We start from the raw sequence: 19,426 nt of genomic DNA on the forward strand, positions 1-19,426 counted from the left end.
CTCTACAAGCCTGTACCCTCAAAGAAAATAATTGTCCAACACAATTCTGCCGCCTAGCTTTAATGTTTCAGCGCCCCCGCAGCCGCGCAGCGCCGCGCAGCGACTGGGGAGGGGGATGGGCCCCCTCCTCTCCAGCGAGGACGACATGTGCACGGCGAGCCGGAGCTCACCTCCCGGCCAAGGCTGATGTGCGGCGCACGACCTGCTACATGCCCGCAGCCTGTATCTGTTCACCGCGGGCGCGGCGTACTTCAACACCTCTGCTCCCCTCATAGTGCGGGCGAGCGGTATCTCAGGGTACTTGAGGGGTCCGAGCGGCCTCCGTTGGACGCAAGCTGCAACGGCCGGTCTGGCCATCCGACTCAATCTACATCAACTACATGGACAGTCACCATAAACAATAATTACATTTGGGAATTTAACAACAATATTTGGTGGACATTGCAAAAACTTTTCTTCACCTTTTAAGCATTAAAGGTTTATCTTCAGAAATTCAACTTCTACAAACATAAAAACTTTACTGCACCGGCAACAACAAAATTTTGAAATTGCAACCAACCAAATTACTAAAATCTTATAAATGCTTCCGCAATTAATCTTAATATCAACATCAAAACTTGGACCTTATTTTGGAAACAAAGCTTATGTTCTTCTGTGTTACCCCTTGGAGGAACTTTTGGGGGGGGGAGGTCTGTACCGGGCGGTACACCTCTACTCTGTTTATTTAAAAGTTGCGCCAGTTGAAACTCCTCTTCTGGAGGAAGGTTGAACTTTATCTATTCTATTAATTCTCTACTTTCTCAGAAGATGTCACCACGTGGAAAATTTTGAGTTTTTGAACTGTGTCACTTTTGATGTGTTTTTGTTTCGCTTGAAGTAAGAAGTGTGAACTTTCTCTTCTAGAGGACACTACTGAAGAATTACAATAGTGCAACCTAGTGCGAAATCAAAGAACTAGTTTGTTGGAGAAATTTTTATTTCAAAAGTTTGTTTCTTGTTAAATTTCTTTCTGTTATTGTTTAAGTTGGCTGTATACCCCTCTTTTTCCCCTTAGTTTGGATCTAGCCAATCCCGAATTTCTTTAATTAATTTTCCACCAATAATGTGTTTCTTTTTCCTCTATGTAGGGGTTTTCTTTTCCCGAACCAATAAAGATTTTGTGGGAGGGTGTTTTATTTCCCCTAACGCCTAGAATCTTCCGCGAGAGGATATAAACTGCTGATTTTGGGGTCTCCGGGCCACTTCTGTTCCATCTTTCAGTGTATTAAGTACATTGCAGGAGGCGGGAAGCGCCTCTTTCCTCGGCAGCGATCTACTACCAGGTAATGGCCTATTAATATCTTCTTTTCTTGCTAGGTCGGCAGTTTAACTCTCGCGGCGGGTTCGAAGCGTTTTCCATCATGTAACCTTTTCCTAAAATGTAACTACTCTTTTCTTCTTTTCTTGTAAAGTTACATATTGGGATAGAGAGTGCTAACCCTCTCGAGCTCCCACTCACATTTGTTTTGAGGTGAACTTATTTTCTCAAACTTTTCTTCGTTTATGTAATGTAAAGTGTTCTTCTCTAAGTCACCTCTGTAGTATGGGATTAGCCCTTGCGTTAGTGGCCCAGAGCCAGATTAGGTTTTAAAAGCAAAGTGTATTAGGAGTGCAAGTTCGCCTCCTCTCAAGTTGTATTTTAGAGGTCATGTATTAATTTTTTCTCACCTAATAGACCTCAGTAGGTTGGGTATTTTACCCCTGTGTATATGTCCTTTGAGGACGACTTGAAAGTTGAGTTTGGTGTGGCCTGGGAGAGGCTTAACTTTAAGAGCGAGTGGCTCTTTTCTAAAACTGAGAGTTGTATGCCTCGAGGAGGCTTTGCTGTGTAATTTGGAGCAAGGGCTCCAGGGTTTGAGTGGGGTCTTCTGCCCCTTTTGTTGAAATTGGTATATCGTAAAGTTGAGCTAGTCGCTCAAGAATTGTGTTTTCAGGGCTCGAAGCCCAAATTCTTTAATCCCTGTAATTGTACATTTCAAGTTGTATTTCGGCTACTAAGTACCTGTTCTATTTGTTGTTACCTAATTTTGAAAAGAAAATATAACCTTGTTAAATTTTAAAATTTAATTTCTCTTTAGTAGCTTGAGACCTATTCACCACCCAGCACCTTCTTTCATGCTTAACTACCACAAAAACTCGGTAACAATAATAATAATAATAATAATAATAATAATAATAATAATAATAATAATAATAATAATAATAATAATAATTTCGTGTGGCTATTTCTAGCTGAGTGAAGCCCTTGTAAGGCAGACCCTCCGATGAGGGTGGGCGGCATCTGCCATATGTAGGTAACTGCGTGTTATTGTGGTGGAGGCTAGTGTTATGTGTGGTGTGTGAGTTGCAGGGTTGTTGGGGACAGCATAAACACCCAACCCCCGGGCCATTGGAATTATCCAATGAAGGTTAAAATCCCCGACCCGGCCGGGAATCAAACCCGGAACGCTCTGAACCGAAGGCCAGTACGCTGACCATTCAGCCAACGAATCGGACGCCCATTCTGGTTTAAAGACTACAGTGAAAATGGTAACTAGTCGATTTATTTAGCCTGGCATAAGAAGTGATGTACGACAATAGACTAGATCCTGTATCAACTGCCAGAAAACGGAGGCCTGGTGGTGGAGTTTCAATCCAACGCGGTGTATTATATAACAGCCATAGCTTCGTATTCAGGGCTGAATGTTTGGGGTCGTTATCTTGCGTAAACGTATACTTTGCTGAGAGTCCCATTTTTTGTACACTTGATGGAAGATTGTCTTGAGGATGTTAATGTATGGTTTGTGATCCATAGTCCCTTCAATAAAGGCTAATTCACTTACACCATTCACACTCATGCAACCCCACACCATCAGGGAACCACCTCCATGTTTCACAGTAGCTGTCAGATTCTTCTTTTCAAGTTCAGAATTCGTCTTCCTCCACACAGTCACTCGTCTGTCTGACCTGAAGAGGTTAAATTTACTTTCATCAATAAAAACGACTGTCTTCCAATCCTCATAGCTGTCATTTCTGTGCTCTTTAGCGTACGCAAGTCTCTTCTTTCTGTTAGCCTTACTGATGTACGACTTTCTACGGGCTGTTCTTCCCGAATATCCTCTTTCGCGTACCACATTTCGGATGGTTTCATATGATACTTGCACTGCTACATCTTGTAATGCAGCTGCTCTCTTCGGCGCACTTAGCGGAGGATTTTGGGCCACTTTACGCACAATTTGCCGTTTGTCTTGTACTGATAACTTCGAGGGACGGTCACTTATTTGTCTATTTTCTATTGCCTTTGTTCGTTTGTACCTGTACACAATATTTTTAACCGTTGTAACAGCCCTTGAAAGATTTACCTTCCTGAAATAGTCGCACTACAATCCTCCTTTCTTCCGCGGTTGTTTCTTTCATTTTCCTTCCCATTGCTAGCTGAACACGGAAACAGTGCTGAATATTACCTTCCAACGCGTCAGCACAGACACAATGAGCCCGATTTGCGGCAGACAGCACGATGTCACGATGATATTGTGTACTAGACAAATACTTGTTTGGCGTGTAATGACGCACGCCGTTGTATTACTGGTCCGTTTGCAAACAGCGTGAATCTCCTTGGCTCTATATTCAACCTACTGATGTATTTGACTGTCTTACATATCTGCATATGTATAATTCCATTATATGCACCATTATTTGTACCATACAGTCCCGTTCATACCACTGCTATGGGCAGACCAATACCTTTTTGAGCCACTGTATTTAATAGGCGCTCCTTAGCCAACGAGCATCTGTTTACATCACTGTCATTAATCTATCCCATATATTTTCTATATATTTAGGACCTACTTGAGACACTGTTATTATTATTGATAATCCAAAGCAGTTTGGAACCCTATTTTACTGTACATAGTATACTAGGGTTATACAGTGGCCACAGAAAGTATTCGTACACCTATGGAAAGTGATAGAACATCATTACGACTTACGAGCTGAAGTCAGATTTATAAACGGCATAACGACGGACATCAGATATACACGCTGAACATACAGATCGTTTAAAAATGTAACATGATCGGCACTATACTGTATACAAAGAAAGTATTCGTACAGTGCGTGTGCACTGTCTTTGTGATAAGTTAAATCAGTTGTTGCCACAGTTGTGCCTGCAGGTGGGGTTGTTATCTCTTCAGTCATTACTGTGCTGTCGTTGCCGCAAGGTTATTTAGTATGGAGCGAAAGAAGACGGAACCTTCATTGAGTCAACGAGATAATATAGTGTTACTGCGTAAGCAAGGTAAAAGTTATCGTCAAAATGGAAAACAGCTCGGCATTAGCTTCACTACTTTGAGCTCAATAGGTAAAAAATGCAAGCACAGCGGACAAACAGAAAACAAATCCAGGTCTGGTCATCCAAAAGTGCTGACAATACGGGAGCGACGCAATATTGTGCATTCGGCAAGAAAGGAACCGTTCCGAAGTGCTACAGAACTCGCTTCAAGGCCCAACAAAACGGTGAGTGTGCAGACTGTACGGAATGTATTGCACAGTGCGAACCTGCGCAGTAGATGTCCACGAAAGAAGCCACTTATAAGTGAAAGAAATAGGCAGATGCGCCTACATTTCGCGAAAGAGTATTGTGAAAAATCTTTTTTTTTTGCTAGGGGCTTTACGTCGCACCGACACAGATAGGTCTTATGGCGACGATAGGATAGGAAAGGCCTAGGAGTTGGAAGGAAGCAGCCGTGGCCTTAATTAAGGTACAGCCCGAGCATTTGCCTGGTGTGAAAATGGGAAACCGCGGAAAACCATCTACAGGGCTGCCGACAGTGGGGTTCGAATCCACAATCTCCCGGATACAAGCTCACAGCCGCGTGGCTCTAACCGCACGGTGTGACAGGGTCAGAAAACCCTTGTAACCCATTTATGAGGGTTCTTTCCCTGTTATAACAAGGCATGAGAAATACATCACCATCAAGATCAAGGGGAAACTTGCTAATCTATCAGTGGACAGACTAAAACCAGCCTACCGGTTGCAGGAAGATGGTTCATCTGAGAAGAATCCTACACATTTTTCAAAGGACACTCAACCTCACCACACTGTTGATAAGCCACCATCAAACACTAGACTATCAAAGTCAGGCAGAACAATACAATTTCCAGCTCTCTTCTTAGAGCAAGTTGTTCATGTTAAGAATTAGTGACCAGTATCATCTAGGATTTCTTTTAAAGGTAATAACAAAATATTTTACATTATTTTATTCTTAACTATTTTGTTATTTGTATTTATTTTTGCGTTTATGTTCAGAGACTGTCCTCACCATCATAAACTACAATTTGTTCGTAACTCAGTTACTGGTGGCGGAGTAGTGTAAAGGCCACAGGGTCTGAAATTATTGATTTTCTTTCCTATTTCAAGTTTTCGGTTTTATGAAGTTGGTAATATATACTGAGTGGCCAAAAGTCATGGGAAGACACTCAATGTGATGTTAATAATGAGTTGCTCCTCCGCGAGCCCTCACAACGGCAGCATTACGGCGGGGCATCGACTGTACAAGGTGTTGGAATCGTTCTGGAGGAATCTGGACCCACACATCTTGCACTGCTACCCACGACTGGTCTTATGTAGTTGATGCGGGGTTCATGGAGCGCACACCAGCATCGACAGCATCCCATAAATGCTCGATTGACCAAGATCGGGGAATCTGGAGGGCAAGTCCTTGGTGCTCACTAGAGTGCTCCTCCAAACACCTGCGTGCCACCACGGAGCGGTGACATGGTGCATTGTCCTGTTGAAACGTGGCATCTACATCAGGGCACTCTAGGGCCAGAAAGGGATGCAGGTGGTCTGAAGGAATGTCCACATAATGAGCACCTGTCAGCTCTTCCTGCAGCCGTGGCAGTGGGGCCTAATTGCGATAATGAGAACGCCGCCCAGACCAGAACTGAGCCACCTCCCGCCTGGACACAACCTTGTTGACACGCAGGATCCATAGCTTCATGGGGCATACCCCACACTCTCACGCGCCCATCAGCTCGATACAGCTGAAACCGAGATTCTTTGGCCCATACTACACGCAACCACTGTTCCATGGTCCATTGCCGATGTTCGCGGGCCCATGCACGTTGTTGGGCTCTGTGTCGAGGTTTCAGCAAAGGGACACGAGTTGGTAGTCGGCTGGTGAAGCGTATGCGGTGCAGTTGCCTCCTTACAGTCCTGGTAGAAATGGGTTCCTGACTTCCAGCATTCAACTGGGCGGTGATCTGACTCACAGTAGCCCGTCGAGCGCTCAGTATGGTTCTGCGGAAGTTACGTGATGTTCGTTCGTTAAATCGCGTGTGATCTCCGCAATGCTATGACCCATGCACCGTGCGTCGATGAGCATTCCACGTTCAAAGTCGGTTAACTCGCGACATGTTGCTATCCTCACGACACCGGCGTGTGTGACAGACTGCTCAGCTACGCCGCAGCTAGCCGCAATACTGAGGGATCATACACGACACATTTTCTAATGGGACACCACTTCCCGTGACTTATGTTGTTGATAGTAATGAGTTTTTGGGTGTCACACTTGGCTAGTAACCACAGAGTGCTCGCTGCTATAAAAACTGAGAGTCAACACAAGATCTAAGCGGTCCCTTTGATGTTAGCCAGACTTCTGGTCAGTGAAGAGGCTTCCACGTCGGTAAATAGTTCCTATGTTTGTTGCTTGTTTCTAAAGTGAGGAGCTTCCCTGCGTTTGGATATATATTCTGGTGAACTGAGCTGACCAATTACAAACTTTTGCCCTGTAAAACTATGGAAAATATTTCACAAGTTGTATGTGAATATTCATTGTTCTCGATGGTGTTTCTAGCAAAACATATAATTATTTAACATGAGCTTGATATCTTTTTGCATTGGTTCTTACTAAGCTTTGTTCAAGTTCATTCCATTGCTGTTTTGTTCGCATAATTTTTACGACGTAAAGATGGATCCAAGAAAACTTTTGGCAATACTGGCTGTAATAGCATGCTCAGTATTCATAATAGCTGCCAGTTGTGAGCAGCACATGGTTGATGCTGTGACGTTTGAGTTACCATTGAAATACTTTAAAGCTAATAAAAGTGGGGGATGTGGGAGGAAGATTAAATAAGAAGTCTAAACAACTTGTTCTGAGCGTTTACAGTAGCCTACGAGATGAGAAACTGCTGTGGACTGTCGAAGAAGTGGTGAAGAAATCGCGCAGTTGTACGGCGTTTCTACGTACAATGTTTACACGACTCACGCGGAATTTGAAGGAATTCGTATGTTTTCGTGTGGTACTATATCGTATGTGCTGCCCGGTGGTTGTTTACATATTTCGTGAGTGCTTCTGACAAGTATCCCTAAAGTCGCTGAAAATTTAGTTCTAGTTATAAGAAAGTGTCTGAATTATGTCAACAAGCAATCAAGGCGATAAGGAAAGTAAAACAAAACGTAATTCAACTAAGCTACATGCCAGATTTATGTAACAGAAAAAGTTTGTTCGCTTGACTGTTCATCAGTAGGCCTGTGTGTCAGCTCAGTTCGATCTATGCACTCGCCATAAGTAAAGCAGGAAGGACATTAACATGGTATAAGATCAATAGCGTACTCGAAATAATAATAATAATAATAATAATAATAATAATAATAATAATAATAATAATAATAATAATAATAATAACTCATTTGTACCCCACTTGATATTTGTAACTCTCCTCTACCTGCTAAAATGTTGTCATGAGGAGATCATGTGTTCGTTTTTACCTTCCGAATTACGACACAATATTTACAACATTCCTGGAAACACTATTTTGCATTCCGACTCGCAGGTGTGTTTTCAGCTTGTTCAACTGTGAGAAACTGCCACTGACAGTCGTTGCACGAGAGCGGAATCGTATACTTATGTCGTTGTAAGTCTCCATGTGTCTCACACGAATTGCATTATGAAATAAAAATAAACCTTGCTTCTCTTGTCTCGGTATTCGACAGTAATATGCAGGTTGTACATGATCAATAAAGGAATAAATAGGTACGGTACGTAATCAAAGTACAACGATGTGAAATTCTTTTGATGCTACACTATTTGAGAATGAAGTGTTTGTCAGATAGATGCTGGACGTTAATAATAAGCCGGTTGTGGCGGAGAAGGAGAACGGAGACGGAAGGGGAAACAGGGGCAGTGCTCACTCGCGGAAGGATACTTTTTCTCAGCTCTTGAGTTGACTTCCACCATAGTAAACTAGCTAAGTGGAACACAGTCTTTAGCAAAAGCGAGTGAGAGTCTTTCACTTTCCCATTTTTCATGACCTTTTCGTAAGTTGACACCATCATTCTTTGAGAGTGCGAAATTATTCCTCCTCCATCTGAGATTAATTGGGAAGGGGATGATAATCAATTGTTTTTCCCTTTAAAACTAGAACCGGCACTATCACCACCAGAGTTAAAATAACGCTGAGCATATTATTTCAAACGAATTGTTCATCCGTTTAACGCAGCGTTACTGTATAGCAGGGGCACTAACTTAAGGAACAATCACTTATAAGAAAGCAGATAATGACGAAATAATCTTCAGCCGAATAGGGCCTCCTAGTAAGAGACAATCTATATATATAAAATAGCTTGTCCTGACTGACTGACTGACTGACTGACTGACTGACTGATTCATCATCGCCGAGCCAAAACTACTGGACATAAAGAAATGAAATTTTGAGGATATATTCATATTAAGATGTCGGTGCTCGCTAAGAGAGGGTTTTTGGATATTCCGTCGCTAAGGGGGTGAAAAAGGGGGTGAAATTTTAAAACGAGTGTATCTATATCTCAAAACTTTAAAAGTTTACAGATGTAAAAATTGGTATCTAGAATCTTCTTTAAAAATAACGAAACACGTATTTTTTGGTTTTCAGAATATCCCAATAGGAGGGATGAAAAAGGGTGAAAAATTGGTTGAATGCCTTTAATGAGAATTCCGGTTCTTTTATCTCAGAAACTGAAGATATTACAGACCTGAATATTGGTACTTTTGATCTCTTTTAAAAATAAAGAAACACGTATTTTTTTGTTTTTGGAAAAACCAATTAATGGGAGGGTGAAAAGGGGGGTGAAATTTTAAAATGAGTGCATCTATATCTCAAAACTTTTAAAGTTTACAGATGTAAAAATTGGTATTTAGAATCTTCAATAAAAATTAAGAAACACGTATTTTTTGTTTTCGAAAAATCCCAATAGGAGGGGTGAAAAGGGGTGAAAAAGAGGTTGAACGACTTTAATGAGGATACTTATATATCAGAAATTGAAGATATTACAGACCTGAAAATTGGTGTTTGGGATCTCCTTTAAAAATAAAGAAACACGTATTTTTTGTTATTGGAAAATCCAATTAATGGGGGGTTAAAAGGGGGTGAATTTTTAAAATGAGTGTATCTATATCTCAAAACTTTTAAAGTTTATAGATGTAAAAATTGGTATTTAGAATCTCCTTTAAAAATAAAGAAACACGTACTTTTTTGTTTCCGGATAATCCCAATAGGAAGGGTAGAAAAGGGTGAAAAAGTGGTTGAATGCCTTTGATGAGGCTACTTATATTTCAGAACCTGAAGATATTACAGACCTGAAAATTGGTGTTTGGGATCTCCTTTAAGAATAAAGAAACACGTATTTTTTGTTTGTGGAAAATCCAATTAATGGGGGGGTTGAAAAGGGGTGATTTTTTAAAATGTGTGTATCTATATCTCAAAACGTTTAAAGATTATGGATGTAAAAATTGGTATTTAGAATCTCCTTTAAAAATAAAGCAACATGTATTTTTTTGTTTTCAGAAAATCCCAATAGGAAGGGTGGAAAAGGGTGAAAAATGGGTTGAATGCTTTTAATGAGGTTACTTATATTCAGAACCTGAAGATATTACAGACCAGAAAATTGGTATTTGGGATCTACTTTAAAAATAAAGAAACAGATATTTTTTCGTTTTTGGAAAATCATTTGGATTGGGGGGTGAAAAGGGGGGTGAATTTTTAAAATGAGTGTGTCTACATCTTAAAACTTTAAAAGTGTACAGATGAAAAAAAATGGTATTTAGAATCTCCTTTAAAATAAAGGAACACGTATTTTTTTTGTTTTCCGTAAATCCCAATAGGAGGGGTGTAAAAGTGTGAATAATGGGTTGAATGCCTTTAATGAGGCATATCTCAGAAACTGAAGATATTACAGAACTGAAAATTTTTATATGGGATCTCCTTTAAAAATAAAGAAACAGGTATTTTTTTTTTTTTTTGGAAAATCCAATTAATGGCGGTTAAACAGGAGTGACAAATTGGGGTGAATTTTTTGAAAGACTATATCTACAGAATATTTGAGAAACGTAAAATGTTACAGACGTAAAAAGTGTATATTTGGAATCTCCTGTAAATGTAAAGAAACATAGGTGATTTGTTTTTGGAAACTCCATTCAAGGGGAACTAAAAAGGGGTGAAATTTTAAAATGAGAATTTCTAATTTCAAAAAACTCAACACGTTACAGAAGTAAAAAATGGTATTTTTAATCTCTATTAGAAATAAAGAAACGTGTATTTTTAGTTTTCAGAAATAACACTTGGGGTAGAGAAGGGGGGGTGTGTGTGTGTAAAAGTGACTGAAAATGGTGTTGAATTCTTTTAATTAGGGTATTGATATCTCTAAAATGAAGATGTTACAGACGTGAAATTTGATATTTGGAATCTGCCTTAAATGTAAAGAAACACGTATTCTCGGAAAATCCAATGAAGGGGGGTGAAAGAATTGAAAAATTAATTGACATAATTGTATGAGAATACATACATCTAATAAAAACTAAAGTTGTTACAGACGTGACCATTGGTATTTGGATCTCCTTTAAATACAAAGAAAAACGCGTTTTGGGGAAACCCATCTTGGGGGGCGGGAGTGAAAAGGAGTTGAATTCCTTTCACGAGGACACATAAATCAAAAACTGAAGAAGTTAGAGTCGTGATAATTGGTATTTAGAATATCCTTTACTATTAATGGAACAAGTATTTTTTGCCGGAGGAGTGTGAAAGGAAGTGAAAGAAAGTGAATTATTTTTATGGGGATACTTATATATCAAAACTGAAGGTAATAGACGTAAACATTGGTGTTTGGAATCTCCTTTAAACATAAAGAAACACGCCTTCCTTTAATATTTTTTTTTGGGTGGGTGTTAATAAACTTAACGGCGGTGGGGTGTAGAAGGAGGTGAGACCAATTGATTTTACTGTTCATAATGTACTTATAAGGAGCCTCCGTTGCTCAGGCGGCAGTTCGCCGGCCTCTCACAGCTGGGCTCCGTGGTTCAAATCCCGGTCACTTCATGTGATATTCGTGCTGGACAAAACGGTGGCGAGACAGGTTTTTCTCCGTTTACTCCGATTTTTCCTGTCATCATTCATTCCAGCAACACTGTCCAATATTTCATTTCATTTGTCATTCATCGATCATTGCCCCAGAGGAGTGCTTCGGCTGCCGGCAAAATTCCTATTGTCGCCCCTAGATGGGGCTTTATTCATTCCATTCCTGACCCTGTCGAATGACTGGAAACAGGCTGTAGATTTTCGATGTTCTTATTCTGATCATAAATCGATCATTTTTAATCTTTCCTGGGTTCGTTTTCAACAGCCATCTTTTCCTTCGGAGAACGTTCTTAGATTACAGTAGATTATCCTGATATAAATAAAAATTTAAACAAATTTGAAATAAACGATAGGAATGAGATTGACCGTGCAATTGTTCACCTCTATAATAAGGTCAATAATGCACGGAAGTCAGTCATTCGTATCGTCAGAAATCCCGCGCACTTGCCTACCCGCGACAATGGTGCTGGTCACATTGTCAACAATGTCAATGGCAGCAGATATAATTTACCGCCAAGTAGCGGTCTTGCATCTTGCGGTGGAGTCCAGAACATCTAATAATAATAATAATAATAATAATAATAATAATAATAATAATAATAATAATAATAATAATAATATTCTGGACAGTCGTCAAATGTGCGGACCGCGCTGGAAACGGGCCCCGGACGGTAATGACTAAGAATGCAGTCCGGCCGCGAGTTCAGTACCGCCAAGGCAACCAAGACGACACCACGCCGGATCTCCTGAAGGATTTGATCCATATTAAAAATGTTTATAGGAGAAGATGGCAAAGATATAGGGACCCAAGTGACCGGGTGGAATACCTGGACCTAGCCCGGGAAGTACGAAATCGATTGCTGGAAAGAAAGATTGAAAAATGGGAGGAAACTTGCCGTAATCTATTAGCAAACAAGTCAGATCGCGAATTTTGGCGGATTCTTGCAGAAAACGAGTCAGATCGCGAATGCCGGCGGATTATATATCTAAAACAATACGCATTAAATTATAAATTTCAGTGTAATACCGTAGCGAAGCACGGGTATCTTGCTAGTATATATACAGTATATAATAACTTGTCCTGATTGACCGACTGACTGACTGATTCATCATCGCCGAGCCAAAACTACTGGACATAAAGAAATGAAATTTTGGGGGTACATTCATATTAAGATGTAAGTGCTCGCTAAGAGAGGATTTTTGGATATTCCATAGCTAAGGGGGTGAAAAGGGGGGTGAAATTTTAAAATGAGTGTTTCTATATCTCAAAGCTTTAGAAGTTTACAGATGTCAAAATTGGTATTTAGAATCTTCTTTAAAAATAAGGAAATACGTATGATTTTGTTTTCAGAAAATCCCAATAGGAGGGGTGAAAAAGGGTGAAATATGGGTTGAATGCCTTTAATCAGGATACCGGTACTTATATCTCAGAAACTGAAGATATTACAGACCTGAAAATTGGTACTTTTGATCTCTTTTAAAAAATAAAGGAACACGTATTTTTTTGTTTTTGGAAAATCCAATTAATGGGAGGGTGAAAAGGGGGGTTAATTTTTAAAATTAGTGTATGTATATCTCAAAACTTTAAAAGTTTACAGATGTAAAAATTGGTATTTAGAATCTTCATTAAAAAAAGATACACGTATTTTTTGTTTTTGGAAAATCCCAATAGGAGGGGTGAAAAGGGGTGAAAAAGGGGTTGATGCCTTTAATGTGGATTCTTATATCTCAGAAACTGAAGATATTACAGACTTGAAAATTGGTGTTTGGATCTCCTTCAAAAATAAAGAAACACGTATTTTTTGTTTTTGGAAAATCGAATTAATGGGGGTGAAAAGGGGGTGAATTTTTAAAATGAATATATCTATATCTCAAAACTTTAAAAGTTTGCACATGTAAAATTGATATTTAGAATCTCCTTTAAAAATAAATGAACACGTAATTTTTTGTTTTCTGTAAATCCCAATAGGAGGGGTGTAAAAGGGTGAATAATGGGTTGAATGCCTTTAATGAGGATACATATATCTCAGAAACTGAAGATATCACATAACTGAAAATTTGTATATGGGATCTTTAAAATTAAAGAAACACGTATTTATTTGTTTTTGGAAAATCCAATTAATGGCGGTTAAACAGGAGTGACAAATTGGTATGAGTTTTTTGAAAGACTATATCTACAGAATATCTGAGAAACGTAGAATGTTACAGACGTAAAAAGTGGTGATTGGAATCTCCTGTAAATGTAAAGAAATATACTGTAGGTGTTTTTGGAAACTCCTCTTAAAGGGAACTAAAAAGGGGGTGAAATTTTAAAATGAGAATTTATACAGTATACCTCAAAAACTTAACATGTTACAGAAGTGAAAAAGGGTATTTTTTATCTCTATTAAAAATAAAGAAACGTGTATTTTTAGTTTTCGGAAATACCAATTGGGTGGAGGGGGGGGGGGTAAAAGTGACTGAAATTGGTGTTGAATTCTTTTAATTAGGCTACTGTTTTCTCAAAAATGAAGATATTACGGACGTGAAATTTGATATTTGGAATCTGCTTTAAAAGTAAAGAAACACGTATTCTCGGAAAATCCAATGAATGGGGGGGGGGGGTGAAAGAATTGAAACGTTATTTGACTTAATTGTATGAGAATACTTACATCTAATAAAAACTAAAGTTGTTAGGGCCTACAGACGTGAAAATTGGTATTTGGATCTCCTTTAAAAACAAAGAAAAGCCCGTTTTGGCGAGGGGAATCGTCTTGGGGGCGGGAGGGAAAAGGAGTTGAATTCCTTTCATGAGGACAAATAAATAAAAAACTGAAGAAGTTAGAGTCGTGATAATTGGTATATAGAATATCCTTTGCTATTAAAGAAACAGGTATTTTTGCCGGAAAATTCACTTGGGGGGGGGGGGCGAGGAGTGTGAAAGTGAAAAAAAAAAAAGTGAATTATTTTTATCTCAAAGCTGACGGCAATAGACGTGAACATTGGTGTTTGGAATCTCCTCTTCTTTTAGTTTTTTGGAGGGGGGGGGGGGTAAATAAACTTAACGGCGGTAGGGTGTAAAAGGAGGTGAGACCAATTGATTTTACTGTTCATAATATATTTATAAGGAGCCTCCGTTGCTCAGGCGGCAGCGCGCCGGCCTCTCACAGCTGGGTTATGTGGTTCAAATCCCGGTCACTCCATGTGACATTCGTGCTGGACAAAACGGAAGCGGGACAGATTTTTCTCCGGATACTCCGATTTTCCCTGTCATCATTCATTCCAGCAACACTGTCCAATATCATTTCATTTCATTTGTCATCCATTATTCATTGCCCCAGGGGAGTACGACACGTTTCGGCTGCCGGCACAATTCCTATTGTCGCCGCTAGATGGGGGCTTTATTCATTCCATTCCTGACTCTGTCGAATGACTGGAAACAGGCTGTAGATTTTCGATGTACTTATTCTGATCATAAACCGATCATTTTTAATCTTTCCTGGGTTCGTTTTCAAGAGCCATCTTTTCCTTCGGAGAACGTTCTTAGATTACAGTAGATTCTCCTGGCATATAAATAAAAATTTCAACACATTTGAAATAAACGATAGGAATGAGTTTGACCGTCCAATTTTTCACCTCTATAATAAGGTCAATAATGCACGGAAGTATGTCATTCGTATCGCCAGAAATCCCGCACATTTGCCTACGCGCGACAATGGTGCTGGTCACGTTGTCAACAATGACAATGGCAGCAGATGTAATTTACCGCCAAGTAGCGGTCTTGCATTTTGCTGTGCGCTGCAGAACATGTATAATAATAATAATAATAACAACAACAACAATAATAATAATAATAATAACAAAAATAATAATGTTCTGGACCGTCGTCAAATGTGCGGACCGCGCTAGAAACGGGTCCTGGACGGGTAATGACTAAGAAAGCAGTCCGGCCGCGGGTTCAGTACCGCCAAGGCACCCAAGGTGACACCACGCTGGATCTCCTGAAGGATTTGATCCATATTAAAAAGGCTTATACGAAAAGATGGCAAAGATTTAGGGACCCAACTGACCGGGTGGAATACATGGACCTAGCCCGGGAAGTACGAAATCGATTGCTGAAAAGAAAGATTGAAAAATGGGAGGAAACTTGCCGTAATCTATTAGAAAACGAGTCAGATCGCGAATTTTGGCGGATTCTCTCAGAAAACGAGTCAGATCGCGAATTTCGGCGGATTATATATAAAACAATAAGCATTCAATTCTAAATTTCAGTATAATACCGTAGCGAAGCACGGGTATCTTGCTAGTAGTTGATATAACTTACTCGCTAGAAAACGCCCCTAACGTTTACGTTCCTTTAAGCAAGTTTCTCCAACCAACTATCCCTTTTTAATAAAGATATTATCCAACAAAAGGGGGTAAGGTGTGATCGAATACCCTGTAGAGTGGATTCGATCCTCCAATAGGAAGTTGGAAACATTTAAAAACGAGATTTCCCATTGTGGAGGCACATGACCCTGAGGATCAGTCAGTCTATACCAAATAAATGAAAATGAAAATCCACAGATCGGGTAAAATCCTGGAAGCATAGGCGACCGGTCGTAGAGCTAACCACCATACTGTAAGACCACTTACAAGGAGAGGCGACAGCTGTGGAGTCGCCGATATCGTTCAAACTTCGGGAGGTAGATACACGTAAAAAGTAAACAGATACGTGTTCGAGTGATTGCGTCATCAGCCCTTATTTAACGAGAAAACGGCCTTTTAAATTTAACAGGCTGCATAAATGTTGGTAATTTGCGTATGTCTGTAGCCACGCTCATTATCAGGTTGATTCCTGGGAGCAAAGGCGACCGAACAAAGAGCTAACGACAACATACCACTTAGAATGGGGGGGGGGGGGAGGGAGCGTTACTGGGGTAAAGAACTTTGTATTAACATTTTCTAATTATTCCTTAGAACGCTTTTTATTATGTTTAAAAATTGCGAACATATAAGCCAAGCCAAGTTCAGCTGTCTCGACAATTCGCTCGCACTACCGCTATTCAGCTTCTCTAGCGAGCTGGGTTTCCTTGCCGGCGCGATAGAAGAGCTACCCTCAGCGAAATTTAAGGTCGCTTGGGTGACGCATGCACTTGAAGCTTTTTGAGGTGGAGCTGTGCCCTCTCCCCCAAAAGCAATTTACGGCGACAGACCAGCTAGCTTAGGTAAGGGGTGTGTTTTAATACTTGACACTCAAAGTCTTCAGCGCCACACACTAGAGACTGCATGAAAAATAACATCATCTTAACAGTATAGCCACTTGCACATCGTCTTGCTAATAAAAATAGATCCAGTATATGAAATCAATTGTAATATGGAAGAATATATTTTAGTCTTCGGTTTAGGCATGTATACAGTTTTTTCGAGTAATTCATTGATGGCACGGGTAGAGTATGTGTTCCGATAGCCGCAGGAAAATATTTAGGTTGCCCAGCATGAACACAGAGTTAAGCGCGAATGGTTGTCTGTGATGGTGGTATATAGTAGTGTTCCTCTTGGATTATAGGTGAAGGTTTCGCGAGTTCAGTGGCATTCTTCACGAATATAACGTGCGTTATACGTCGTGACAAATATTTCCCCTCGTTTGTCGTTGATGCACGTGTACTCAGTATGCGAGTGAAACTAAAAAACTTCAACGACGGTAATATACCAATTAAATTTTGCTGATTAATTCAGATTAGGCTTTTTAAGTAAAAAACAAATAATTAGTCCCAGTGTATTTTTATGAAAACCATGACTAGCGTCACCGGATGAAACTGTAAGTACATTGTTTAAAATCTGCTGTAGATTAAGTTATGATGGTGTCGTCACTGCCGTGAATATCAATTTGGAAGTATGTGTGAGCGTGTGGCTGAAAATATTATTGAAAGATCTTTCTCAGGTTTTATAAAATGGTAATGTTGACTTTAGAGAGTGTAGTGGGGGTACGCTTGTTCATATTCAGAAAACGTTTTTGCAGCTGGGATAATGAAAATGTTCACCACACGCCACTGGGGGCAAGATAGCTATGGGGTCACCGTTTCGTTCATATTTTGGTTAGTATCCCTGGCTTCCACGTGGGCGTCTCGGGCTGAAGCTATGCCAGTCCCTCATTTTTACTCTTAACTTTTATTTTGTTCTCCCATTTTCTCTTATATTATTTTGTCTTTGTTAATGTGGACTAGGAAATGCGCAGATTATAACATGCTTCATAAACTCGTTTGCTATCAACCTGCCTTGCCACACACACACAGTTTGACAATTCTTCATTTTCTTCTGGTATTCTTATAGCCACTGCTGCAGTTATGATGAGAAAAGTGGAACTGTTTACGTTTCATAAAGACTCAACAAATGAAAAAAAATTAAAAAACACCCACGCAATGAATTGTTTTCAAAAAGTTCTATTTACCATGTTAATTGCACAAGTTTGTAAAATCTATTGATGAAAGTTCTTACATCACTTTCATTTGTCGCAGAATAAATCCGTGCAAGTTAAGATTGTAAGATATAGCTACCGGGCGAGTTGGCCGTGCGGTTAGGGCCGCGCAGCTGTGAGCTTGCATCCGGAAGATAGTGGGTACGAACCCCACTGTCGACAGCCCTGAAGATGGTTTTCCGTAGTTTCCCATGTTCACACCAGGCAAATGCTGGGGCTGTACCTGAATTAAGGCCATGGCCGCTTCCTTCCTACTCCTAGGCCTTTCCTATCCCATCGTCGCATAAGACCTATCTGTGTCAGTGCGACGTAAAGCAAATTGTAAAAAAAAAAAAAAAAAAAAAGGAAGATATAGCGTACCTATGCATGATGTTGAATCAAATACATTATGGATTAGACATTTACATTACAACGTAGATACCGAGCGAGTGGCTGTGTGGTTTGGGTCACGTAGCTGTCAACTTGCATTATGGAGATAGTGGGTTCGAACCCCACTGTTGGCAGCTCTGCAGATGATTTTTCGTGGTTTCCCATTTTTATACAAGCGTTTCCCTATCCTATAGTCGCCATAAGATCCGTCTCGGCGTGACGTAAATCAAATTGTTAAAAATGAAAGAACGTAGACACAATTTTGTTTTGTTATTAGTGGAATATTATATCACATATTTTGTAATAAAAATTAGTACTCGCGAATGAAAATCAGTATTTTTAAAGTCCATTAAAGAAAGAGAAAATAAAAAGGCACAAATGATGGCTGATACTCCTCGGACCTCCTAGAAGTCAAGGATGCTCACCAATAGACCAGAGTACTACAGATACACACACGCAAACTGGTAACAGGCATGCAGTGTGTTAAATTTAAAGGACCATTTTTTTCGTGAAATAAAGCCCAATGGAACAAACTCTCGGACACGCTTCTGTTTATTTTTTAAGATCAACCTCCCAAAGTTTGCACGAAATCGATTATCCCATAGTTGTGGCCTCCTCATTTTAGTGCCGAGCTTACGAATAATGGAAGCTTTCAAACTTTATTCTTCCAAAGGGATTTCATGGCCTATGCGGAGATGTCTTTATTCGCCAATAAAACGCCCATGCACCATGTTAACATTTTCAGAATCAATGTGAAGTCATTAAATAAGTCAACTGAAAGAGTACTTACCCCAGCTAGCGAAATGTTTTATGGTGGTCTCACAGCGACTGGGCTGACCGTCACATACTTTGCAAGCTTTTAAAATGCGCTCTCTGACCGCTGTGAAGGTCCCCCCTTCTCTGTACCCCTTCTTCGCCATCTCCCCCTCTATAACACCGAGTGACAGAGTGACGAGAATACACGATTCATACTTGGTCCACTGTTGTGTGGTGTTTTGTTCTCTCTGGGGTCTAATGCAGCGATTCTTCAAGTCAGGTTAGAAACAACCGCGACCTAGTGCGGTCTCCCTCGAGTACTCTTTAAGACAGTCGATGTTTTGCTAGTTATAAACCTCACCTGAAAAATTGGAAGGATGTATATTTGCTTTTGTGATTTTGTATCTTCGCTAACTCCAATCAATATTACGTACGGCACATCAATTGATAAATAAA

The 19,426-nt window shown here is 39.9% G+C and overlaps 1 protein-coding gene across 1 annotated transcript in view; it reads right to left on the reverse strand.

Annotated features, from left to right (window-relative positions):
* Positions 1 to 19,102, reverse strand: part of LOC136886353 (aminopeptidase N) — a 305,995-nt gene extending 286,893 nt beyond the window's left edge. The window contains exon 1 of the mRNA XM_067159096.2: positions 19,005 to 19,102. The gene's annotated coding sequence lies outside the window, so the exon portion shown is untranslated. The remainder of the gene's footprint in view (positions 1 to 19,004) is intronic.
* Between the last annotated feature and the right edge of the window lie 324 nt (positions 19,103 to 19,426).

This window comes from Anabrus simplex, chromosome 1 (assembly GCF_040414725.1).
Source record: "Anabrus simplex isolate iqAnaSimp1 chromosome 1, ASM4041472v1, whole genome shotgun sequence".
NCBI lineage: Eukaryota > Metazoa > Arthropoda > Insecta > Orthoptera > Tettigoniidae > Anabrus > Anabrus simplex.